General features: G+C 55.7%; 8 non-coding genes and 2 pseudogenes across 8 annotated transcripts; all 10 read right to left on the bottom strand.

Moving 5' to 3' along the window:
- Positions 1–1,063: 1,063 nt before the first annotated feature.
- Positions 1,064–1,254, bottom strand: LOC148805936 (U2 spliceosomal RNA). The gene has a single exon (XR_016089900.1). It is a non-coding gene; the product is annotated as a U2 spliceosomal RNA (small nuclear RNA).
- Positions 1,255–2,031: 777 nt separating this feature from the next.
- On the bottom strand, positions 2,032–2,225 carry LOC148805935 (U2 spliceosomal RNA). The gene has a single exon (XR_016089916.1). It is a non-coding gene; the product is annotated as a U2 spliceosomal RNA (small nuclear RNA).
- Positions 2,226–8,874: 6,649 nt separating this feature from the next.
- Positions 8,875–9,065, bottom strand: LOC148805934 (U2 spliceosomal RNA). Its single transcript, XR_016089899.1, has one exon. It is a non-coding gene; the product is annotated as a U2 spliceosomal RNA (small nuclear RNA).
- A 783-nt stretch (positions 9,066–9,848) lies between these two features.
- On the bottom strand, positions 9,849–10,039 carry LOC148805933 (U2 spliceosomal RNA). Its single transcript, XR_016089898.1, has one exon. It is a non-coding gene; the product is annotated as a U2 spliceosomal RNA (small nuclear RNA).
- A 783-nt stretch (positions 10,040–10,822) lies between these two features.
- Positions 10,823–11,002, bottom strand: LOC148805932 (U2 spliceosomal RNA; annotated as a pseudogene).
- A 6,116-nt stretch (positions 11,003–17,118) lies between these two features.
- Positions 17,119–17,309, bottom strand: LOC148805931 (U2 spliceosomal RNA). Its single transcript, XR_016089897.1, has one exon. It is a non-coding gene; the product is annotated as a U2 spliceosomal RNA (small nuclear RNA).
- Positions 17,310–18,096: 787 nt separating this feature from the next.
- Positions 18,097–18,287, bottom strand: LOC148805930 (U2 spliceosomal RNA). The gene has a single exon (XR_016089896.1). It is a non-coding gene; the product is annotated as a U2 spliceosomal RNA (small nuclear RNA).
- Positions 18,288–19,076: 789 nt separating this feature from the next.
- On the bottom strand, positions 19,077–19,267 carry LOC148805929 (U2 spliceosomal RNA). Its single transcript, XR_016089895.1, has one exon. It is a non-coding gene; the product is annotated as a U2 spliceosomal RNA (small nuclear RNA).
- A 783-nt stretch (positions 19,268–20,050) lies between these two features.
- LOC148805928 (U2 spliceosomal RNA) lies at positions 20,051–20,241 on the bottom strand. The gene has a single exon (XR_016089894.1). It is a non-coding gene; the product is annotated as a U2 spliceosomal RNA (small nuclear RNA).
- A 781-nt stretch (positions 20,242–21,022) lies between these two features.
- LOC148805927 (U2 spliceosomal RNA) lies at positions 21,023–21,198 on the bottom strand (annotated as a pseudogene).
- Between the last annotated feature and the right edge of the window lie 4,653 nt (positions 21,199–25,851).

The following is a 25,851-nucleotide window of genomic DNA, read 5'->3' as shown; positions in this document are numbered from 1 at the left end:
ACCGCCGCCGCCGCCATCAGGAAGCCCCACTTCGCCCCCTGGGCTCAACCCAGGGCGACTACCCGTGGTAGCTTGGAATCCGCGGCCTCCGTCCTCCTCCGGCAGGTTGGTTCTCCTCCCTCTGGTTGGTCCTCGATCTCCCTCCTCTCCGCCGCCGTCGCCGCCGTCGTCTTCTCCGTCTTCTCCGTCGTCGTCTTCTCGTCCCCCAGCCAAGTCATCAAGCCGCGGGCCTGCCACGTACTTTCCGATCTTAGCCAGAAGGCCGAGAAGCGATGCCCGACGCCGGCCTTGGGCGGGCGCGCGGGCGTCCGGCTGGCGCGCAGCGGCGCAGGCCGACGCCTCTGGAGCCCGGTCCGCACGCGGCTGCCGGCCGCCCGGACTCCGCTCTCCCCCTCTCTTGCCTGCCTGCTTGCTCGCCTGCCTGCCCGCCAGTCCCGGGCGGGGGCCCTGCTCTTTGATCTCCTGTCAACGGCCCGACAACGACCGCAGCCGCGGGGGGCGCCAGCCGGCCGGCCTCCTTAGCTTAGGCCCCTCCCACCAGCAGCAGCCGTGCCGAGTGAGCTGCAAGCGAAAGCGGACCGTCGGCACCTGCGGGCAGAGGCAAGGGGCAGCGCTCTCTCGGGAGGGACGGGGACACACACACACCTGCCTGCCTGCCGAAAAAAAGAAAGAAAAGGTGTATATACTAAGTTTTTTGGAGGGAAAACGGCCGGCTGTCGAAAGGGGCCCGCCTGCAAGGACGGGGACACACACACACACACACACACACACACACACACACACACACACACACACACACACAAGCCACGCCTGCCTCCCTGGAAAAAGGAGGAAAAAACTAAGTTTTTTGGAGGGAAAACGCACGGGAGCCGAAAAGGGGGCCGGCCTGCTTGCCGAGAGAGTCGAGGCGCGGGAAAGTGCACGGAGGGAGCACGGGAACGGGGAGGGGGAGAGAGAGAGACACAGAGACGCACAGATGGACGAGAGACGAGACCGGAGAGGAAGGAGCTCCGGTCCACCTCGCTTGCTTGCTAGCTACGTCTGTCTTTTCACCGCTGAGAGAAGGTAGTGCACCGTTCCCGGAGGCGCTGCAATACCGGGCCGATGCGTGGAGAGGACGGAGCAAGCTCCTGATCCAGCTCCCTGTTCCAAAAATCCGTTTAATATGTGGTCCCCCGATGGGGGACGTATCAGATATTAAACTGATAAGAACAGATACTACACTTGATCTTAGCCAAAAGGCCGAGAAGCGATGCCCGACGCCGGCCTTGGGCGGGCGCGCGGGCGTCCGGCTGGCGCGCAGCGGCGCAGGCCGACGCCTCTGGAGCCCGGTCCGCACGCGGCTGCCGGCCGCCCGGACTCCGCTCTCCCCCTCTCTTGCCTGCCTGCTTGCTCGCCTGCCTGCCCGCCAGTCCCGGGCGGGGGCCCTGCTCTTTGATCTCCTGTCAACGGCCCGACAACGACCGCAGCCGCGGGGGGCGCCAGCCGGCCGGCCTCCTTAGCTTAGGCCCCTCCCACCAGCAGCAGCCGTGCCGAGTGAGCTGCAAGCGAAAGCGGACCGTCGGCACCTGCGGGCAGAGGCAAGGGGCAGCGCTCTCTCGGGAGGGACGGGGACACACACACACCTGCCTGCCTGCCGAAAAAAAGAAAGAAAAGGTGTATATACTAAGTTTTTTGGAGGGAAAACGGCCGGCTGTCGAAAGGGGCCCGCCTGCAAGGACGGGGACACACACACACACACACACACACACACACACACACACACACACAAGCCACGCCTGCCTCCCTGGAAAAAGGAGGAAAAAACTAAGTTTTTTGGAGGGAAAACGCACGGGAGCCGAAAAGGGGGCCGGCCTGCTTGCCGAGAGAGTCGAGGCGCGGGAAAGTGCACGGAGGGAGCACGGGAACGGGGAGGGGGAGAGAGAGAGACACAGAGACGCACAGATGGACGAGAGACGAGACCGGAGAGGAAGGAGCTCCGGTCCACCTCGCTTGCTTGCTAGCTACGTCTGTCTTTTCACCGCTGAGAGAAGGTAGTGCACCGTTCCCGGAGGCGCTGCAATACCGGGCCGATGCGTGGAGAGGACGGAGCAAGCTCCTGATCCAGCTCCCTGTTCCAAAAATCCGTTTAATATGTGGTCCCCCGATGGGGGACGTATCAGATATTAAACTGATAAGAACAGATTTTTTTTTTTTTTTTTTATTATACAAAATACAAAAGAAAACACCAAAACTTCAAATACATCAATTCACAAACACAAGACGAAAATAAAACAATTACACAGCTAAATCAAAAAGGTATCATAATCCCACCCTTATACAAACACAAACCGCCCTTTTACTATTCTTCCCACTCAAAAGCAACCCCAAAATCAAATTCAAAACAGGTATTCGTACAGAAAATGAGCGACATACTTGGAAATACACAAAACCACAATTTACAGCCCAAACCCTATTTACATGATCCCGCCCTTTATGCAAATTAACCACCCGCCCACCAAATCTCCCAAACAGTCTATTTACAAATTTACAAGGAAACTAGAGGCTCAAAAACTATTTCCAGTCCCAAATATCCACTATGGATTTCCATTTCTCCTTTGCGGCGTGAAAACCCCATCTCTTTATGTCCCCTTCTACCAACCCTCTTAAGTTCCACAAAAGCCGTCTGTATAACCCATCTACTGTACAAACAGTTCCCCTTTTAACTAACAAATTCCGAGAATTCCACAACTCAAACTTAATTAAACTAACAAGCAACCATAACACAAAACCCATGGTGTTTGTCCTGCTTCCCACCTTCAACCCACGCAAAATAACCCCAGGAAGTACACGGAACGTGGATGACAGACTAGCAAACAAAGGTTCACATTTGTTCCAAGTTCGCTGAGCGAAATTACAGTCCCAGAACACGTGGCTGATGGATTCCACGGCGTGACACCCGGCTCTTGGACACTCCTGCTGCTTCGTCAGCTTGTGTTTGAACAAGACCTCACGGACTGCCAGACGACCCCAAGCAGACAGCCAGTTCAAGTCCATCAGGTGGTGCTGTAGCCCCCTGGGCTGGACTCTCCGCCAGACATCGTTGGGGACGCCTCCTACGAGGCTGGCCTCCTCAGCTTGGGTTACTGCAGAGTAGAGCCGTCTGTGGTTGAGCAGGATCTGGTGGTCTCTTAGCTCAGGGTGCTGCTTCAACCAGTGTGTCGCATGCCGGTAGTGCCACGGGAGGTCGTTCCCATGGGGCAGACTGTTGGACCACTGGGCCAGGCCACGCACGTGGCTTGCTAACCAGAACCTGACAAAATACTGAAAGGGGTGTGAGACTGGGGAATGCAGAGCAATACACAGGCCAGACACATATATGCAGTTGAGTTTTGCGGGGAAGTTAGGAACCCCCCGTCCGCCTTCTTCCACCGGCCGATACATGTCGACTCTGCGCACGTACTCGTATCTCCCCCCCCACATGAACTTGAAAACCTCCCTTACCAGGTATCTGTTAAAGCGCGCAGGCATGGGATACACGGACGCCAGGTAAACCAGCACGGGCAAGTACACCACTTTCAGGATCAGGACTTTACCCACAAAGGACAGCTGCTTGTTCTTCCAGTGCGTCAGCTGCAGCCGCGCCTTCTCAAGCCTCTGGGACCAATTGCACCGGGCAGCATCCTGAGCCGTGAACAGCACCCCCAGGATCTTAAGGGGGCCTTGACAGATGCCTAGTCCATGTGCCGGTCCGAGTTGTTCTTTCCAAGGCCCGAAGAGCTTAATCTGGCTTTTCCCCTTGTTTAGCCGAGCACCTGACGCGAGGGAGAAGTTCTCGAAGACGTCCAAGGCTGCCTGCAAACTGAGGTAAGAGCTGAGGAATAAGGTCACATCGTCAGCGTATAATGCCACCTTAACTCTGTTCCCTCCACTCCCAGGTACCAGGATCCCGTCGATGGATGGCTCCTTCTGGACTGCCCGCGCATAAGGCTCCATGTACAGTGCAAAAAGTAACGGGGACAGGGGGCAGCCCTGACGCACCCCGGACTCTTGGTGGACCAGCCCTCCCAGGTGCCCGTTCACCAGTACTCTGCTGCCAACCTGTGAGTACAGTATTTTTAGCCAGCCCAGCATGACGGGGCCGAACCCCATCTTCTCCATTACCTGCCAGACAAAAGTGTGTGAGACATTGTCAAATGCTTTTTCGAGGTCCAGGCTGGCGATCAGCAACGGGACGTTCCTGTTTTCGGACCACGCAATCACATCCCGCACTAGCTGGAGGGTCCAGCTGGCACGACGACCTCGAACCCCGCAGGTTTGGTCCCAACCGATCACATGGGCCAGGACCCCCTTCAAGCGATTTACCAGCACTTTGGCAATCAGCTTATAGTCCACACACAACATTTGCAGCGGCCTCCAGTTTCTAAGGTCCGTTGCAGGCCCTTTTTTATACAGCAGTGTAAGGATCCCCTCCCTCATGGACTCACACATGGTCTTCCTGCGAAAGATTTCCTCCGCCACCTGTAGTACAATTGGGCCTAAGATGTCCCAGAACGTCCGATAAAATTCAGCTGGTAGCCCGTCTTTACCTGGTACCTTGCCAGTCTTCATGCCGAGCAAGGCGTCGCCAAGTTCCTGTAAGCTTATAGGCGCCTCAAGCTGATCTTGGGCTTCGACAGGAATCTGTGCTGTAATATTGCTCAGCAGCCTTGCCCCCATGGCCTCGTCCACTGTCTTTAGGGAGAAAAGACATTGGTAAAAACGCCTCACAGTTTCCAGCATCTCCTCACTGCTAGTTGCTATTTTCCCTTCCGGGGTCTGAATGCCAGCCATCACGCTGCGCTTCTGCCTCTGGCGTATCTGTCGGAAGAAAAAACTGGAACATGTTTCGTGGGTTTGTATGAACTGCGCGTGGGCTCTGAACAGGTAGCTCTTCGCCTTTTGCTCGTGGTAGGCGCGCAGTTCAGCTTTAGCTGCTGAAATCTCATCAAGGCACACAGACATATCCTTATTACACTGGGAGAACAAGGTGTTTAACCTTTCCTGTAACTCCCTGCCTTTCTGTCGCTCGCGTTTGAGTCTTGCTCGGCAATAAGCTCTGGACTCTGTTCTAATTCTCTTCTTTAGATGTTCCCACCAATCAATCAGGGGGGTGCTCAGATTCCTCTCCTTCCACCAGGTTTGCAGTTTGAACCTCATTGCCCTGATGTACTCGTCCTCTTTTAGGCTCTCCGTATTTAATTTCCACACCCCACACCCAAACTGGCTCTTTAGGTGTGGAAAATGGGCCTCTACGAGAGCATGATCAGAGAAACCTACCGGCTGCACCACCACCATCTCAACAGGTACGTCCAGTGAGGCGAAGACGTAATCGAGGCGCTTTACAGTACCTTGGGCGTTCCTCCACGTGGCCTCTGCTTTCTCCCTTTGGATCCGGTAGGCGCAGTCGTAGAGCCCAAACTGTGTTAGTAGAAGATTGAGCTGCTTTGCTCCTGGGTCCTTCTTATCTCGGAGGTCCACGTTAAAATCACCTCCCATGATGATCCGTTTGTTGGTAAGGCAAACAGGATAAAGTTCTTTAAAAAAATCCGCCCGCAAAGCCATCATTGCCGGGGCGTACACGCACACGCACCGAAAGCAACTCTCACCCAAACAGATATCCAGATAAAAAACTCTTCCAGGCACTACATTCACACACTTCTCCACTATAAAATCATGATTACCAAATAAAATGCCGACTCCCGAGGAGTGGACGCCTCCGATATTCCATCTAGAGTCCCCTCTGTCCCACTCACGAGTGAACTGTATGACGTCCCTTTCATCTCTTAGATGGACTTCCTGTACCAGACAGATATCGAAAACTATGGTTTTCAGGAAAGAAAAAAAGGCCGTCCTCTTTACCAAATTCCTTAAACCCCGAATGTTCAGAGTTAGTATTTTCAACATTGGGGGCCGTTACGGAGAGTCATAGTGCCGGCACACCGACTGCATCAGTTCCATGTATGCGCGACGCACTGGCTCCTCGTCTTTCCCCTGTAAGAATAAGGTGTTAATTTTATCTCCTGTCCGTGTACTGCTCATTGTCACTCCAGTCTGCCTCCCAGTCCGCGACTTCAGCGAACGCCGGAAGCCTGATGGCTGGGGTGGGTACTGCACGTTTCCGTTCTTCCAGGCGCAGCGCTCCATGAACATCACCGGAAAATCCAGATTCACCACCACGTTGCCTGGGCGTCTTTCCACCTCCCTCTCGTACCTCTCTTTCAGATCTCCGTCGCCCGCAAACCATTCCTTAACCAGGTTGTTTAGCGCTATCTTCTTAGCGACTGCGTCCATCTGGTTACAGCCTCTTACCTCCAGAGTTGTGATCTCCTCACCAAAGTGCCCACACCGCACCACGATCCCTGCCGGGGATAGCTGCTGCTCGTTAAAGGTCGAAGGCCAGATCAGTTTGCTGGCCTTTTCGTCCCATTTACAAAATACCTTGAATTTCAAGGGTACCTCTGCGAAAATAAAGACGTCCTGTTCTTTTCTCTGCAGGGCGACACGTGGCTGCATGCATTCCTCAGGGGCTCCTGCCGGGGTCGGGGTCAGCTCAGTCTCTGGAATGACACAGCTCGAAGACATTCCTGGTTCCGCCGTGAGGGGGGGGACTCCCACACCACTTACCTCACCCTCCGTTCCTAATGGCGTGGATTCAGTCTGGGCCAACGAATCTGTGGCCATCGACTCGAGGTAGTCCAGAGGGTCCATGCCCGGTTTTTTCACCAGGAAGGGCGCATAGTGTTCCGCCTTCCTTTTCCCACCCTTCTTGGCCAGGGCAGTGTCCATGGCCTCCGCAGTATCCACTATCTCTCCCCAATCTGACATTTCTTTCTCCGCAGGGGGCACGCTTGAGCCCTCCGCCAACTCTCTCAGTTGCTCAAGCGAGGCGAGCGAGACCCCATCTTCCTCCTCTGCACTCACCGGGACCCCCTCTGCGCTCACCGGGATCTCCGCTTCTTCCTGGCCGTGGCGATCATCTGCTGAGGTAAGTGCTGTTGTCGTCTGCCCGTGATCCGTTTCTTTATGCCCTTGTTCCACCCCCTCAGGTTCCATCTCCTCCTCAGCAGCGTCCGGGACCAGTGACACCGGTGTCGATCTCTCTGCTGGCGCAGCTGCCCTGTCTTCCGTAAGAGGAGCTGCGGTTGCACGCACTGCCAACGAGCCACCCGTCACTGCTGCGAAACTCCGTGCTTTTATCGGGCATACCTTGTAGATGTGTCCAGAAGCCCCGCACAGATTGCACTTTGGCTCGGCTCTGCACATCAAGGTGCTGTGTCCCACGGTGTCGCATCTTCGGCAGACCTCCGCTTCACAGTCGGCAGCGTAGTGGCCTCTCTGGTTACACCGTCTGCATGCGAAAGGCTGGTCTGGATAGTTCAGGTAACCTGTGTAAGCTCCAATTGAAAAGTGTGCAGGGGGGTGCAAAAGCCCATCCTCTGCGCTGGGGTCTGCTCTGAAACGCACAAGAAACCTTCTTTTGCCGTTCCAGACTCTCTTCCTGTCCATTACTTTTGTCCCTGTATCTTGCACGTCAACAAATCTTTTAAGAAAGTTGACGATGTCTGCTTCCGGGGTGAAAGGATTATTCATATGGACCCATATGGGTCTCGATTCGCGAGCAAACAAAGGTTCGAGATAAAAATGAACAAAAGGTTCCTCCTGTCTGCGAGCAGCCAATGTGGACCATATTTTCGTGCACTGTACCGCAGAAAATAGTGACAAATCAAAAATCCTTTTACCTGGAAAGTTCTGCAGGCAATAGATGTCTTCAGGCTGCAAGGCCAGGTGCTTGAAAAGGACGACGTCCTCGAAAGCGTCTCTCTTGGCAAAATCCTTGTCCGAAGCCTCCTCTCGCAACACGAAACGTACAGTGTGCCTTGGTCTTGCGGTCCTGCTGGAAATCTTCTCCATTCTCAAAGTGGCCGGAGTCCCTTCCGCCACGGAAAAAAATCGCCGTCGCTTAAAAAAGCTGCGCCGTCCGTCTCTTCCCTCCTTTGGCTTCAGAACCCGAGCCGCGGTCAGGCCACGCACACGGGATCTTAGGCCAAAAGGCCGAGAAGCGATGCCCGACGCCGGCCTTGGGCGGGCGCGCGGGCGTCCGGCTGGCGCGCAGCGGCGCAGGCCGACGCCTCTGGAGCCCGGTCCGCACGCGGCTGCCGGCCGCCCGGACTCCGCTCTCCCCCTCTCTTGCCTGCCTGCTTGCTCGCCTGCCTGCCCGCCAGTCCCGGGCGGGGGCCCTGCTCTTTGATCTCCTGTCAACGGCCCGACAACGACCGCAGCCGCGGGGGGCGCCAGCCGGCCGGCCTCCTTAGCTTAGGCCCCTCCCACCAGCAGCAGCCGTGCCGAGTGAGCTGCAAGCGAAAGCGGACCGTCGGCACCTGCGGGCAGAGGCAAGGGGCAGCGCTCTCTCGGGAGGGACGGGGACACACACACACCTGCCTGCCTGCCGAAAAAAAGAAAGAAAAGGTGTATATACTAAGTTTTTTGGAGGGAAAACGGCCGGCTGTCGAAAGGGGCCCGCCTGCAAGGACGGGGACACACACACACACACACACACACACACACACACACACACACACACACACACACACAAGCCACGCCTGCCTCCCTGGAAAAAGGAGGAAAAAACTAAGTTTTTTGGAGGGAAAACGCACGGGAGCCGAAAAGGGGGCCGGCCTGCTTGCCGAGAGAGTCGAGGCGCGGGAAAGTGCACGGAGGGAGCACGGGAACGGGGAGGGGGAGAGAGAGAGACACAGAGACACACAGATGGACGAGAGACGAGACCGGAGAGGAAGGAGCTCCGGTCCACCTCGCTTGCTTGCTAGCTACGTCTGTCTTTTCACCGCTGAGAGAAGGTAGTGCACCGTTCCCGGAGGCGCTGCAATACCGGGCCGATGCGTGGAGAGGACGGAGCAAGCTCCTGATCCAGCTCCCTGTTCCAAAAATCCGTTTAATATGTGGTCCCCCGATGGGGGACGTATCAGATATTAAACTGATAAGAACAGATACTACACTTGATCTTAGCCAAAAGGCCGAGAAGCGATGCCCGACGCCGGCCTTGGGCGGGCGCGCGGGCGTCCGGCTGGCGCGCAGCGGCGCAGGCCGACGCCTCTGGAGCCCGGTCCGCACGCGGCTGCCGGCCGCCCGGACTCCGCTCTCCCCCTCTCTTGCCTGCCTGCTTGCTCGCCTGCCTGCCCGCCAGTCCCGGGCGGGGGCCCTGCTCTTTGATCTCCTGTCAACGGCCCGACAACGACCGCAGCCGCGGGGGGCGCCAGCCGGCCGGCCTCCTTAGCTTAGGCCCCTCCCACCAGCAGCAGCCGTGCCGAGTGAGCTGCAAGCGAAAGCGGACCGTCGGCACCTGCGGGCAGAGGCAAGGGGCAGCGCTCTCTCGGGAGGGACGGGGACACACACACACCTGCCTGCCTGCCGAAAAAAAGAAAGAAAAGGTGTATATACTAAGTTTTTTGGAGGGAAAACGGCCGGCTGTCGAAAGGGGCCCGCCTGCAAGGACGGGGACACACACACACACACACACACACACACACACACACACACACACACACACAAGCCACGCCTGCCTCCCTGGAAAAAGGAGGAAAAAACTAAGTTTTTTGGAGGGAAAACGCACGGGAGCCGAAAAGGGGGCCGGCCTGCTTGCCGAGAGAGTCGAGGCGCGGGAAAGTGCACGGAGGGAGCACGGGAACGGGGAGGGGGAGAGAGAGAGACACAGAGACACACAGATGGACGAGAGACGAGACCGGAGAGGAAGGAGCTCCGGTCCACCTCGCTTGCTTGCTAGCTACGTCTGTCTTTTCACCGCTGAGAGAAGGTAGTGCACCGTTCCCGGAGGCGCTGCAATACCGGGCCGATGCGTGGAGAGGACGGAGCAAGCTCCTGATCCAGCTCCCTGTTCCAAAAATCCGTTTAATATGTGGTCCCCCGATGGGGGACGTATCAGATATTAAACTGATAAGAACAGATACTACACTTGATCTTAGCCAAAAGGCCGAGAAGCGATGCCCGACGCCGGCCTTGGGCGGGCGCGCGGGCGTCCGGCTGGCGCGCAGCGGCGCAGGCCGACGCCTCTGGAGCCCGGTCCGCACGCGGCTGCCGGCCGCCCGGACTCCGCTCTCCCCCTCTCTTGCCTGCCTGCTTGCTCGCCTGCCTGCCCGCCAGTCCCGGGCGGGGGCCCTGCTCTTTGATCTCCTGTCAACGGCCCGACAACGACCGCAGCCGCGGGGGGCGCCAGCCGGCCGGCCTCCTTAGCTTAGGCCCCTCCCACCAGCAGCAGCCGTGCCGAGTGAGCTGCAAGCGAAAGCGGACCGTCGGCACCTGCGGGCAGAGGCAAGGGGCAGCGCTCTCTCGGGAGGGACGGGGACACACACACACCTGCCTGCCTGCCGAAAAAAAGAAAGAAAAGGTGTATATACTAAGTTTTTTGGAGGGAAAACGGCCGGCTGTCGAAAGGGGCCCGCCTGCAAGGACGGGGACACACACACACACACACACACACACACACACACACACACACACACACACAAGCCACGCCTGCCTCCCTGGAAAAAGGAGGAAAAAACTAAGTTTTTTGGAGGGAAAACGCACGGGAGCCGAAAAGGGGGCCGGCCTGCTTGCCGAGAGAGTCGAGGCGCGGGAAAGTGCACGGAGGGAGCACGGGAACGGGGAGGGGGAGAGAGAGAGACACAGAGACACACAGATGGACGAGAGACGAGACCGGAGAGGAAGGAGCTCCGGTCCACCTCGCTTGCTTGCTAGCTACGTCTGTCTTTTCACCGCTGAGAGAAGGTAGTGCACCGTTCCCGGAGGCGCTGCAATACCGGGCCGATGCGTGGAGAGGACGGAGCAAGCTCCTGATCCAGCTCCCTGTTCCAAAAATCCGTTTAATATGTGGTCCCCCGATGGGGGACGTATCAGATATTAAACTGATAAGAACAGATTTTTTTTTTTTTTTAACAAAATTTATTTCACACACAGCAAATCAACACACCAACAGTACAACACTATACAGAAACAAAGGTCCACCTATTAGAATTCAAAAAGGCTTTTCCACTTCTCCCTGGCAGCAAAATAGCCATATTTCTGCACATCCCTCAAAACCCTCCCTCGCACCAACCCCTTTACCCTCCCTACTGCCCTCCCCACCGACCACTCGACATTCCTCTTGACTGTGTCTTCACGGGAGTCCCAAACCACCTGTTTAACTAGGCTTACAAGCAGCCAGCCCAGAAATCTTGTTGTCAATGAAACATTAGTGCACACGAACCCCCATCTTATAACATCAAATGACAAAACAAAAAAAGGACACAGTTGTAACAGTACATCTTGACATTCCCCCCATAGTCCCCGAACAAAAACACATTCCCAAAAAGTGTGCCGCACTGTTTCCTCTGCAGAACACCCCTCCCTTGGACAAGTTCTAGTTTTAGACAGCTTATGCCTATAAAGCACCTGCCGCACTGGCAATCTGTCATGGACGATCCTCCAGTTCAGATCCATCAAGCCGTGATCTAACCCCTTAGGCTGAACACGGGTCCACACCTCCGTCCGTATACCCAATACTACCGGAGTAACCTTCCGAGTCTCCATCACCAATGTATACAGTTTCCTATGGTCCTGGCAGACATCCTTGTCCCCAAAATGAAACGTTTCTTTCCTCAACTCTCTCGCTCTCCTATAATGAGCGGGAGCTGACGCTGCATGCGGCCTCGCATTCGACCACCCATACACTGTCCTCATACACTCTTCAAACCACAGACACACAAAACTCTTGCACCGCCCCCCAGCACCTCCACCAAGAACCCTACACAACCCTGAAAAAAACACACAGTCTAGTTTGAGGGAGAAGTTGGGGACCCCCCTCCCACCTTCACTGACCTCCATATACATGATGTCCCTCCTGACGTATTCATATTTCCCTCCCCACATGAACTCAAAGACCATCCGTGTCAACAGTCTCCTAAAGGTCTTTGGCAGTGGATATACATAAGCCAGATACATTAAAGCTGGCAAAACGTCGGCTTTCAAAACAATCACCTTCCCCAAGAAGGACAACCGCCGTGACTTCCACAACCCAAACTTCACCCTCACTCGTGCAAACACCAAGTTCCAATTAAGCAACTCGTTCCCTTTCTTTTGAAAAACTACCCCTAAAATCTTTACCCCATTCTCAGATTCTTGTAGCCCGCCCGGCACCGACCACACTGTACTCCACCCGCCACACCCCATTGCCACCGACTTCTGCACATTAAGCTTGGACCCAGAGGCAGCTGCGAACTGCCCGAACCTGTGCAGCGCTTGCCTCACACCACTCTCAGATGTCAAAAACAGTGTGGCGTCGTCTGCGTACTGCAGGATTTTAAGTACCTCACCTCCGCTCCCTGGTAGCCACAACCCATGCACCGCCGGGTCTGCCCTCAAGCAACATGCCAAAGCCTCTACAAACAGCACATACAACAAGGGGGACAGAGGGCACCCTTGCCTCACCCCAGAAGACTGCAAAAACCACTCCCCCCTATGCCCATTAACCACCACCCTGCTACCTACCTCTGTGTACAAAATCCTTAACCAACGCAAAAAAAAATCCCCAAACCCTAAATGTGCCAAAATCCTAAATAAAAACCCGTGATGAACTCTATCAAAAGCCTTCTCCTGATCCACGTTCACCAGCAACAAAGGGATCCTCTGAGCTTCCACCCATGCGATCACATCTCTGACCAGAACTAGGTTCCAAAAAATCGATCGCCCCGGGACTCCGCAGGTTTGGTCCGAATGTACCAAATCCGGCATCACAGTCCTCAAACGGCTCACGAGGACCTTAGCAACCAGCTTGTAATCCGTGGACAACAAGGTGATTGGTCTCCAGTTCTTTAAGTCCGTCATATCCCCCTTTTTAAACAAAAGCACTATCGAACCATCCCTCATAGTCCTACTCAACTTGCCATCCCTGTAGATCTCATTCAGGACAGCAAGGAGCTCTGGTCCCAGCAGATCCCAAAAGGCGGCATAGAACTCCCTAGGGAGCCCATCCACCCCTGGGACCTTCCCATCCTTGAGAGACTTTAGAGCACTTTCCAATTCCTCTAAAGTGAGGGGCTTCTCCAAGGTCTCCTTCACACTGCTAGACAACCGGTTTCTCAGAAAACTCAAGAAATAATTCCCCAGTCCTTCATCAACCACTTTCTCCTCAAACAGCTTGGAATAAAATTCTGTTGCACACTCCACCATCTCTGTGTTCGTATGCACCACATCACCGTCCCTAGTGCGCAATGCTTTAATCACTGTCCCCCTCTGTCTCACCCTCACCTGCTGAAAGAAGAAGGCAGAACACGTCTCATGCTGGTCAATATAATTCTGGCACCTACGTACCAAAAATCGCCGAGCTTTGTCTTCAAAAAGGGTTCTCAAACGGGCTTTTAAGGCCCTCAATAAACCGTGATCCATGGCTTGCCCTGCATTCTCCCTAGTATACAACATCTCGATCCTCTTCACAGCTTTCTCCACCTCTTTCATATCCTTCCTCCTAACACTTCTACAAAAATCCCCAACAAACACCCTGATCTTTCCTTTAACACATTCCCACCAATCAACCAAAGATGGAAAACAACCTTGCAACCCAACCCATTCCCTGAACCATGCCCGAAACTGCCTCCTGAAATTCTCATCCTGCAAAACTGTCACATCCATCCTCCACACATCTCTTCCGAAGCTCAACGTGCCGAGCTCCAACTCACACAGCACCCCATCGTGATCAGAAAACCACGATGGGCGCAAGACCATGCCCACCACCCGCACCCCCTGGGGCACAAACCAGTAATCTAATCGGCTCCTGACACCCCGCGAGTTCCTCCACGTACATCCCTGCTGGTTAGGGAAAAGACACCTATACGCGTCTTTCAGGCCAAACTCCCTCACTACCCTCCCCCAAAACTGTCCTGTAAAATCCACCTCACGCCCCTTATCCAAACACACATTAAAATCTCCCCCCAACAACACCACACGGTTTGTATAAAGCAGTGGCGTTATGGCTTCAAAACATTCCTTCCTCTCCTTAAGGTTCACTGGGGCATAAACATTGATTAACCGCAAGCACACGCCCATCCACTCCGCATCCACACACAGCACTCGGCCTGGCCACACAGACATTGCATCGCCCACCGCCCACCCCCTCCCATTAAACACCATCCCCACTCCCGACGAACGAACCCCACCCACACTCCATCTGGCTTCCCCCTCCTTCCATTCCTCAGAAAAAAACCCTATATCTCTCCTATCCTTTAAATGAACCTCCTGTAAGAATGCAACCGAAAAAACCACGGACTTCAAAGATATAAAAAACGCCGTCCTTTTCACCTTATCCTGCAACCCTCTCACATTTGCAGTAAAGGCAAAAAAACCCATTGTTGCATTATTAACTAAAATCCGCACTACTCAAAAATTCCTCTATATTAGCCGTGTCGTGTGTTGGACCCTCATAACTGCCTACGCTACTCGGAGAGCTAGCAGACCAGATATGACCTATCTGGCTTCCGCCCCACTCCCCCAACCTATCTTCTGTATTACCCCAACTCTCGCCCCCTACAGCTGGGGCCTCCATAGCAACACCTCCACCCTCACCCGCTTCCTCCCTTCCTATAACTTTCGTTATTGACCTGGGAGGCGAGAGCGACTCCCCTCCAGGCTTGTCCTTCTGTTTCCGCTTCCTTTTTTTCTTTTTCCCCACCACTGTTTCAAAGTCATCTCCCCCGCTTCCCTCTTCTGCCGTACTGTCACCATCACTCATCTCCATATCCTGCAGATCCCCAGAACCCACCCCCCCCCCCACCTCTCCCAAATCTCCCCTGTCCCCAGATTCCCCAGTGCCCTCTACCCTATCGCTCACCAAACCACTACCCCCCGCCCCATCCCCCTTATCTTCAGCTACTTCTCTCTCAACCTCACTCCTCTCTCCCCCCTCCACCGGTAACCCAGCTCCCTTATCTCTATCCTCCCCCACTGTAACCCCTTCCCCACCCCTTCTAAACCCGTCCCCCTCTTCCCTCGCCCTCCCCCTACCCTTTTTCTTTTTCTTGCCCCTCCCTGCGCCCCCTACCTTCCTAACTTCCTCCTCTGTACCACCCAATTCCATATCCCCACCTTCCTGCACTCCCTCCTCCTCCTCCTCGCTCGTCCCTTCGTCTTCCTGGAACCCTGCTAGTCCGGTGCGAAGAGCTATTACCCTCTCCGGCTGCCGTTCAAAACAATCTTTAAACAAATGTCCCGCCTCATTACACAAGGAGCACCTCGGCCTCTCCTCGCAATCCCTCACCTCGTGTCCCTCCTTCCCACACCTCCGACAAATCATCTTAGTGCAATTTGCCACCAAGTGACCCTCCCCCCCACATCTTCTACACAGTTTCGGTTGCCCTGCATAAAACAAATAACCCTGATTGGAACCCAAGAAAAAATTAGCCGGTGGATGCCTGAAACCATCCTTCGACGAATTGTCCGGCTGAAACCGGACTCTATACTGCCACCGACCCGTCCATACCCGCACCCCATCCCTCAACATCCACCCATCGTTCAAGATTTCCACATACCGACTCAGAAAAGCATAAATGTCCGTTTCCAACACAAAAGGGTTGTGCATGTGCACCGTCACCACTCTGTCCTCTTGTGCCCAAAGTCCCACCACTTCAAAGTTCTCCAATTGTCCAGCATCCTTTTTTTCTCTGGCCGCCCGAAACACATTCCAGTACATCGTTGCAGATTCAAAGGTCACATTGAAAAATCGCAGAGAGACATAACTCTGCACGCAAAACACATCCTTCAAATCCACGCTCAAAACTCGCATCAACACATGCCGGGAGAAGTCCTCTCTCCCCGGCATCAGGCCAACATCACCCAACCACCGGAACTGGATGGTGTTCTTCAGTCCAGGCCCTGCTGCAGGCTGACCCCTCCAGTTCCTAGCCTCCATGTCGCCGGCAAAAGAAAGTCACAAAAGCCCCGGGAAATCGCCTGGCTCCCCAGCACAGGGTAACCCCTGAGCTGAGGAGAACCCAGGCCGCGCTGCAAGGTGACGATCGCCTTCACCAGTCCTTGGAGACGCCCGATCCTTCCAAAAGAAAAAAAGGACTCCGACCCTCCTCCTGGCTCGTCTGTATCCCGGACTTCAAAAAAGGTTCCGCCGCGCCTTCTCTCCTCTTCCTCTTCTCCGCCGTCGCCCTTCTCGTCCCCCAGCCAAGTCCTCAAGCCGCGGGCCTGCCACGTACTTTTTGGATCTTGGCCAAAAGGCCGAGAAGCGATGCCCGACGCCGGCCTTGGGCGGGCGCGCGGGCGTCCGGCTGGCGCGCAGCGGCGCAGGCCGACGCCTCTGGAGCCCGGTCCGCACGCGGCTGCCGGCCGCCCGGACTCCGCTCTCCCCCTCTCTTGCCTGCCTGCTTGCTCGCCTGCCTGCCCGCCAGTCCCGGGCGGGGGCCCTGCTCTTTGATCTCCTGTCAACGGCCCGACAACGACCGCAGCCGCGGGGGGCGCCAGCCGGCCGGCCTCCTTAGCTTAGGCCCCTCCCACCAGCAGCAGCCGTGCCGAGTGAGCTGCAAGCGAAAGCGGACCGTCGGCACCTGCGGGCAGAGGCAAGGGGCAGCGCTCTCTCGGGAGGGACGGGGACACACACACACCTGCCTGCCTGCCGAAAAAAAGAAAGAAAAGGTGTATATACTAAGTTTTTTGGAGGGAAAACGGCCGGCTGTCGAAAGGGGCCCGCCTGCAAGGACGGGGACACACACACACACACACACACACACACACACACACACACACACACACACACACACACACACAAGCCACGCCTGCCTCCCTGGAAAAAGGAGGAAAAAACTAAGTTTTTTGGAGGGAAAACGCACGGGAGCCGAAAAGGGGGCCGGCCTGCTTGCCGAGAGAGTCGAGGCGCGGGAAAGTGCACGGAGGGAGCACGGGAACGGGGAGGGGGAGAGAGAGAGACACAGAGACACACAGATGGACGAGAGACGAGACCGGAGAGGAAGGAGCTCCGGTCCACCTCGCTTGCTTGCTAGCTACGTCTGTCTTTTCACCGCTGAGAGAAGGTAGTGCACCGTTCCCGGAGGCGCTGCAATACCGGGCCGATGCGTGGAGAGGACGGAGCAAGCTCCTGATCCAGCTCCCTGTTCCAAAAATCCGTTTAATATGTGGTCCCCCGATGGGGGACGTATCAGATATTAAACTGATAAGAACAGATACTACACTTGATCTTAGCCAAAAGGCCGAGAAGCGATGCCCGACGCCGGCCTTGGGCGGGCGCGCGGGCGTCCGGCTGGCGCGCAGCGGCGCAGGCCGACGCCTCTGGAGCCCGGTCCGCACGCGGCTGCCGGCCGCCCGGACTCCGCTCTCCCCCTCTCTTGCCTGCCTGCTTGCTCGCCTGCCTGCCCGCCAGTCCCGGGCGGGGGCCCTGCTCTTTGATCTCCTGTCAACGGCCCGACAACGACCGCAGCCGCGGGGGGCGCCAGCCGGCCGGCCTCCTTAGCTTAGGCCCCTCCCACCAGCAGCAGCCGTGCCGAGTGAGCTGCAAGCGAAAGCGGACCGTCGGCACCTGCGGGCAGAGGCAAGGGGCAGCGCTCTCTCGGGAGGGACGGGGACACACACACACCTGCCTGCCTGCCGAAAAAAAGAAAGAAAAGGTGTATATACTAAGTTTTTTGGAGGGAAAACGGCCGGCTGTCGAAAGGGGCCCGCCTGCAAGGACGGGGACACACACACACACACACACACACACACACACACACACACACACACACACACACAAGCCACGCCTGCCTCCCTGGAAAAAGGAGGAAAAAACTAAGTTTTTTGGAGGGAAAACGCACGGGAGCCGAAAAGGGGGCCGGCCTGCTTGCCGAGAGAGTCGAGGCGCGGGAAAGTGCACGGAGGGAGCACGGGAACGGGGAGGGGGAGAGAGAGAGACACAGAGACACACAGATGGACGAGAGACGAGACCGGAGAGGAAGGAGCTCCGGTCCACCTCGCTTGCTTGCTAGCTACGTCTGTCTTTTCACCGCTGAGAGAAGGTAGTGCACCGTTCCCGGAGGCGCTGCAATACCGGGCCGATGCGTGGAGAGGACGGAGCAAGCTCCTGATCCAGCTCCCTGTTCCAAAAATCCGTTTAATATGTGGTCCCCCGATGGGGGACGTATCAGATATTAAACTGATAAGAACAGATACTACACTTGATCTTAGCCAAAAGGCCGAGAAGCGATGCCCGACGCCGGCCTTGGGCGGGCGCGCGGGCGTCCGGCTGGCGCGCAGCGGCGCAGGCCGACGCCTCTGGAGCCCGGTCCGCACGCGGCTGCCGGCCGCCCGGACTCCGCTCTCCCCCTCTCTTGCCTGCCTGCTTGCTCGCCTGCCTGCCCGCCAGTCCCGGGCGGGGGCCCTGCTCTTTGATCTCCTGTCAACGGCCCGACAACGACCGCAGCCGCGGGGGGCGCCAGCCGGCCGGCCTCCTTAGCTTAGGCCCCTCCCACCAGCAGCAGCCGTGCCGAGTGAGCTGCAAGCGAAAGCGGACCGTCGGCACCTGCGGGCAGAGGCAAGGGGCAGCGCTCTCTCGGGAGGGACGGGGACACACACACACCTGCCTGCCTGCCGAAAAAAAGAAAGAAAAGGTGTATATACTAAGTTTTTTGGAGGGAAAACGGCCGGCTGTCGAAAGGGGCCCGCCTGCAAGGACGGGGACACACACACACACACACACACACACACACACACACACACACACACACACACACACAAGCCACGCCTGCCTCCCTGGAAAAAGGAGGAAAAAACTAAGTTTTTTGGAGGGAAAACGCACGGGAGCCGAAAAGGGGGCCGGCCTGCTTGCCGAGAGAGTCGAGGCGCGGGAAAGTGCACGGAGGGAGCACGGGAACGGGGAGGGGGAGAGAGAGAGACACAGAGACACACAGATGGACGAGAGACGAGACCGGAGAGGAAGGAGCTCCGGTCCACCTCGCTTGCTTGCTAGCTACGTCTGTCTTTTCACCGCTGAGAGAAGGTAGTGCACCGTTCCCGGAGGCGCTGCAATACCGGGCCGATGCGTGGAGAGGACGGAGCAAGCTCCTGATCCAGCTCCCTGTTCCAAAAATCCGTTTAATATGTGGTCCCCCGATGGGGGACGTATCAGATATTAAACTGATAAGAACAGATACTACACTTGATCTTAGCCAAAAGGCCGAGAAGCGATGCCCGACGCCGGCCTTGGGCGGGCGCGCGGGCGTCCGGCTGGCGCGCAGCGGCGCAGGCCGACGCCTCTGGAGCCCGGTCCGCACGCGGCTGCCGGCCGCCCGGACTCCGCTCTCCCCCTCTCTTGCCTGCCTGCTTGCTCGCCTGCCTGCCCGCCAGTCCCGGGCGGGGGCCCTGCTCTTTGATCTCCTGTCAACGGCCCGACAACGACCGCAGCCGCGGGGGGCGCCAGCCGGCCGGCCTCCTTAGCTTAGGCCCCTCCCACCAGCAGCAGCCGTGCCGAGTGAGCTGCAAGCGAAAGCGGACCGTCGGCACCTGCGGGCAGAGGCAAGGGGCAGCGCTCTCTCGGGAGGGACGGGGACACACACACACCTGCCTGCCTGCCGAAAAAAAGAAAGAAAAGGTGTATATACTAAGTTTTTTGGAGGGAAAACGGCCGGCTGTCGAAAGGGGCCCGCCTGCAAGGACGGGGACACACACACACACACACACACACACACACACACACACACACACACACACAAGCCACGCCTGCCTCCCTGGAAAAAGGAGGAAAAAACTAAGTTTTTTGGAGGGAAAACGCACGGGAGCCGAAAAGGGGGCCGGCCTGCTTGCCGAGAGAGTCGAGGCGCGGGAAAGTGCACGGAGGGAGCACGGGAACGGGGAGGGGGAGAGAGAGAGACACAGAGACACACAGATGGACGAGAGACGAGACCGGAGAGGAAGGAGCTCCGGTCCACCTCGCTTGCTTGCTAGCTACGTCTGTCTTTTCACCGCTGAGAGAAGGTAGTGCACCGTTCCCGGAGGCGCTGCAATACCGGGCCGATGCGTGGAGAGGACGGAGCAAGCTCCTGATCCAGCTCCCTGTTCCAAAAATCCGTTTAATATGTGGTCCCCCGATGGGGGACGTATCAGATATTAAACTGATAAGAACAGATACTACACTTGATCTTAGCCAAAAGGCCGAGAAGCGATGCCCGACGCCGGCCTTGGGCGGGCGCGCGGGCGTCCGGCTGGCGCGCAGCGGCGCAGGCCGACGCCTCTGGAGCCCGGTCCGCACGCGGCTGCCGGCCGCCCGGACTCCGCTCTCCCCCTCTCTTGCCTGCCTGCTTGCTCGCCTGCCTGCCCGCCAGTCCCGGGCGGGGGCCCTGCTCTTTGATCTCCTGTCAACGGCCCGACAACGACCGCAGCCGCGGGGGGCGCCAGCCGGCCGGCCTCCTTAGCTTAGGCCCCTCCCACCAGCAGCAGCCGTGCCGAGTGAGCTGCAAGCGAAAGCGGACCGTCGGCACCTGCGGGCAGAGGCAAGGGGCAGCGCTCTCTCGGGAGGGACGGGGACACACACACACCTGCCTGCCTGCCGAAAAAAAGAAAGAAAAGGTGTATATACTAAGTTTTTTGGAGGGAAAACGGCCGGCTGTCGAAAGGGGCCCGCCTGCAAGGACGGGGACACACACACACACACACACACACACACACACACACACACACACACACAAGCCACGCCTGCCTCCCTGGAAAAAGGAGGAAAAAACTAAGTTTTTTGGAGGGAAAACGCACGGGAGCCGAAAAGGGGGCCGGCCTGCTTGCCGAGAGAGTCGAGGCGCGGGAAAGTGCACGGAGGGAGCACGGGAACGGGGAGGGGGAGAGAGAGAGACACAGAGACACACAGATGGACGAGAGACGAGACCGGAGAGGAAGGAGCTCCGGTCCACCTCGCTTGCTTGCTAGCTACGTCTGTCTTTTCACCGCTGAGAGAAGGTAGTGCACCGTTCCCGGAGGCGCTGCAATACCGGGCCGATGCGTGGAGAGGACGGAGCAAGCTCCTGATCCAGCTCCCTGTTCCAAAAATCCGTTTAATATGTGGTCCCCCGATGGGGGACGTATCAGATATTAAACTGATAAGAACAGATTTTTTTTTTTAACAAAATTTATTTCACACACAGCAAATCAACACACCAACAGTACAACACTATACAGAAACAAAGGTCCACCTATTAGAATTCAAAAAGGCTTTTCCACTTCTCCCTGGCAGCAAAATAGCCATATTTCTGCACATCCCTCAAAACCCTCCCTCGCACCAACCCCTTTACCCTCCCTACTGCCCTCCCCACCGACCACTCGACATTCCTCTTGACTGTGTCTTCACGGGAGTCCCAAACCACCTGTTTAACTAGGCTTACAAGCAGCCAGCCCAGAAATCTTGTTGTCAATGAAACATTAGTGCACACGAACCCCCATCTTATAACATCAAATGACAAAACAAAAAAAGGACACAGTTGTAACAGTACATCTTGACATTCCCCCCATAGTCCCCGAACAAAAACACATTCCCAAAAAGTGTGCCGCACTGTTTCCTCTGCAGAACACCCCTCCCTTGGACAAGTTCTAGTTTTAGACAGCTTATGCCTATAAAGCACCTGCCGCACTGGCAATCTGTCATGGACGATCCTCCAGTTCAGATCCATCAAGCCGTGATCTAACCCCTTAGGCTGAACACGGGTCCACACCTCCGTCCGTATACCCAATACTACCGGAGTAACCTTCCGAGTCTCCATCACCAATGTATACAGTTTCCTATGGTCCTGGCAGACATCCTTGTCCCCAAAATGAAACGTTTCTTTCCTCAACTCTCTCGCTCTCCTATGATGAGCGGGAGCTGACGCTGCATGCGGCCTCGCATTCGACCACCCATACACTGTCCTCATACACTCTTCAAACCACAGACACACAAAACTCTTGCACCGCCCCCCAGCACCTCCACCAAGAACCCTACACAACCCTGAAAAAAACACACAGTCTAGTTTGAGGGAGAAGTTGGGGACCCCCCTCCCACCTTCACTGACCTCCATATACATGATGTCCCTCCTGACGTATTCATATTTCCCTCCCCACATGAACTCAAAGACCATCCGTGTCAACAGTCTCCTAAAGGTCTTTGGCAGTGGATATACATAAGCCAGATACATTAAAGCTGGCAAAACGTCGGCTTTCAAAACAATCACCTTCCCCAAGAAGGACAACCGCCGTGACTTCCACAACCCAAACTTCACCCTCACTCGTGCAAACACCAAGTTCCAATTAAGCAACTCGTTCCCTTTCTTTTGAAAAACTACCCCTAAAATCTTTACCCCATTCTCAGATTCTTGTAGCCCGCCCGGCACCGACCACACTGTACTCCACCCGCCACACCCCATTGCCACCGACTTCTGCACATTAAGCTTGGACCCAGAGGCAGCTGCGAACTGCCCGAACCTGTGCAGCGCTTGCCTCACACCACTCTCAGATGTCAAAAACAGTGTGGCGTCGTCTGCGTACTGCAGGATTTTAAGTACCTCACCTCCGCTCCCTGGTAGCCACAACCCATGCACCGCCGGGTCTGCCCTCAAGCAACATGCCAAAGCCTCTACAAACAGCACATACAACAAGGGGGACAGAGGGCACCCTTGCCTCACCCCAGAAGACTGCAAAAACCACTCCCCCCTATGCCCATTAACCACCACCCTGCTACCTACCTCTGTGTACAAAATCCTTAACCAACGCAAAAAAAAATCCCCAAACCCTAAATGTGCCAAAATCCTAAATAAAAACCCGTGATGAACTCTATCAAAAGCCTTCTCCTGATCCACGTTCACCAGCAACAAAGGGATCCTCTGAGCTTCCACCCATGCGATCACATCTCTGACCAGAACTAGGTTCCAAAAAATCGATCGCCCCGGGACTCCGCAGGTTTGGTCCGAATGTACCAAATCCGGCATCACAGTCCTCAAACGGCTCACGAGGACCTTAGCAACCAGCTTGTAATCCGTGGACAACAAGGTGATTGGTCTCCAGTTCTTTAAGTCCGTCATATCCCCCTTTTTAAACAAAAGCACTATCGAACCATCCCTCATAGTCCTACTCAACTTGCCATCCCTGTAGATCTCATTCAGGACAGCAAGGAGCTCTGGTCCCAGCAGATCCCAAAAGGCGGCATAGAACTCCCTAGGGAGCCCATCCACCCCTGGGACCTTCCCATCCTTGAGAGACTTTAGAGCACTTTCCAATTCCTCTAAAGTGAGGGGCTTCTCCAAGGTCTCCTTCACACTGCTAGACAACCGGTTTCTCAGAAAACTCAAGAAATAATTCCCCAGTCCTTCATCAACCACTTTCTCCTCAAACAGCTTGGAATAAAATTCTGTTGCACACTCCACCATCTCTGTGTTCGTATGCACCACATCACCGTCCCTAGTGCGCAATGCTTTAATCACTGTCCCCCTCTGTCTCACCCTCACCTGCTGAAAGAAGAAGGCAGAACACGTCTCATGCTGGTCAATATAATTCTGGCACCTACGTACCAAAAATCGCCGAGCTTTGTCTTCAAAAAGGGTTCTCAAACGGGCTTTTAAGGCCCTCAATAAACCGTGATCCATGGCTTGCCCTGCATTCTCCCTAGTATACAACATCTCGATCCTCTTCACAGCTTTCTCCACCTCTTTCATATCCTTCCTCCTAACACTTCTACAAAAATCCCCAACAAACACCCTGATCTTTCCTTTAACACATTCCCACCAATCAACCAAAGATGGAAAACAACCTTGCAACCCAACCCATTCCCTGAACCATGCCCGAAACTGCCTCCTGAAATTCTCATCCTGCAAAACTGTCACATCCATCCTCCACACATCTCTTCCGAAGCTCAACGTGCCGAGCTCCAACTCACACAGCACCCCATCGTGATCAGAAAACCACGATGGGCGCAAGACCATGCCCACCACCCGCACCCCCTGGGGCACAAACCAGTAATCTAATCGGCTCCTGACACCCCGCGAGTTCCTCCACGTACATCCCTGCTGGTTAGGGAAAAGACACCTATACGCGTCTTTCAGGCCAAACTCCCTCACTACCCTCCCCCAAAACTGTCCTGTAAAATCCACCTCACGCCCCTTATCCAAACACACATTAAAATCTCCCCCCAACAACACCACACGGTTTGTATAAAGCAGTGGCGTTATGGCTTCAAAACATTCCTTCCTCTCCTTAAGGTTCACTGGGGCATAAACATTGATTAACCGCAAGCACACGCCCATCCACTCCGCATCCACACACAGCACTCGGCCTGGCCACACAGACATTGCATCGCCCACCGCCCACCCCCTCCCATTAAACACCATCCCCACTCCCGACGAACGAACCCCACCCACACTCCATCTGGCTTCCCCCTCCTTCCATTCCTCAGAAAAAAACCCTATATCTCTCCTATCCTTTAAATGAACCTCCTGTAAGAATGCAACCGAAAAAACCACGGACTTCAAAGATATAAAAAACGCCGTCCTTTTCACCTTATCCTGCAACCCTCTCACATTTGCAGTAAAGGCAAAAAAACCCATTGTTGCATTATTAACTAAAATCCGCACTACTCAAAAATTCCTCTATATTAGCCGTGTCGTGTGTTGGACCCTCATAACTGCCTACGCTACTCGGAGAGCTAGCAGACCAGATATGACCTATCTGGCTTCCGCCCCACTCCCCCAACCTATCTTCTGTATTACCCCAACTCTCGCCCCCTACAGCTGGGGCCTCCATAGCAACACCTCCACCCTCACCCGCTTCCTCCCTTCCTATAACTTTCGTTATTGACCTGGGAGGCGAGAGCGACTCCCCTCCAGGCTTGTCCTTCTGTTTCCGCTTCCTTTTTTTCTTTTTCCCCACCACTGTTTCAAAGTCATCTCCCCCGCTTCCCTCTTCTGCCGTACTGTCACCATCACTCATCTCCATATCCTGCAGATCCCCAGAACCCACCCCCCCCCCCACCTCTCCCAAATCTCCCCTGTCCCCAGATTCCCCAGTGCCCTCTACCCTATCGCTCACCAAACCACTACCCCCCGCCCCATCCCCCTTATCTTCAGCTACTTCTCTCTCAACCTCACTCCTCTCTCCCCCCTCCACCGGTAACCCAGCTCCCTTATCTCTATCCTCCCCCACTGTAACCCCTTCCCCACCCCTTCTAAACCCGTCCCCCTCTTCCCTCGCCCTCCCCCTACCCTTTTTCTTTTTCTTGCCCCTCCCTGCGCCCCCTACCTTCCTAACTTCCTCCTCTGTACCACCCAATTCCATATCCCCACCTTCCTGCACTCCCTCCTCCTCCTCCTCGCTCGTCCCTTCGTCTTCCTGGAACCCTGCTAGTCCGGTGCGAAGAGCTATTACCCTCTCCGGCTGCCGTTCAAAACAATCTTTAAACAAATGTCCCGCCTCATTACACAAGGAGCACCTCGGCCTCTCCTCGCAATCCCTCACCTCGTGTCCCTCCTTCCCACACCTCCGACAAATCATCTTAGTGCAATTTGCCACCAAGTGACCCTCCCCCCCACATCTTCTACACAGTTTCGGTTGCCCTGCATAAAACAAATAACCCTGATTGGAACCCAAGAAAAAATTAGCCGGTGGATGCCTGAAACCATCCTTCGACGAATTGTCCGGCTGAAACCGGACTCTATACTGCCACCGACCCGTCCATACCCGCACCCCATCCCTCAACATCCACCCATCGTTCAAGATTTCCACATACCGACTCAGAAAAGCATAAATGTCCGTTTCCAACACAAAAGG

This window comes from Atractosteus spatula, unplaced genomic scaffold (assembly GCF_055471065.1).
Source record: "Atractosteus spatula isolate fAtrSpa1 unplaced genomic scaffold, fAtrSpa1.hap1 Scaffold_65, whole genome shotgun sequence".
NCBI classification, from domain to species: domain Eukaryota; kingdom Metazoa; phylum Chordata; class Actinopteri; order Semionotiformes; family Lepisosteidae; genus Atractosteus; species Atractosteus spatula.
Note: the sequence above shows the minus strand (reverse complement) of the source record. Positions and strands in the feature narration are given on the sequence as shown.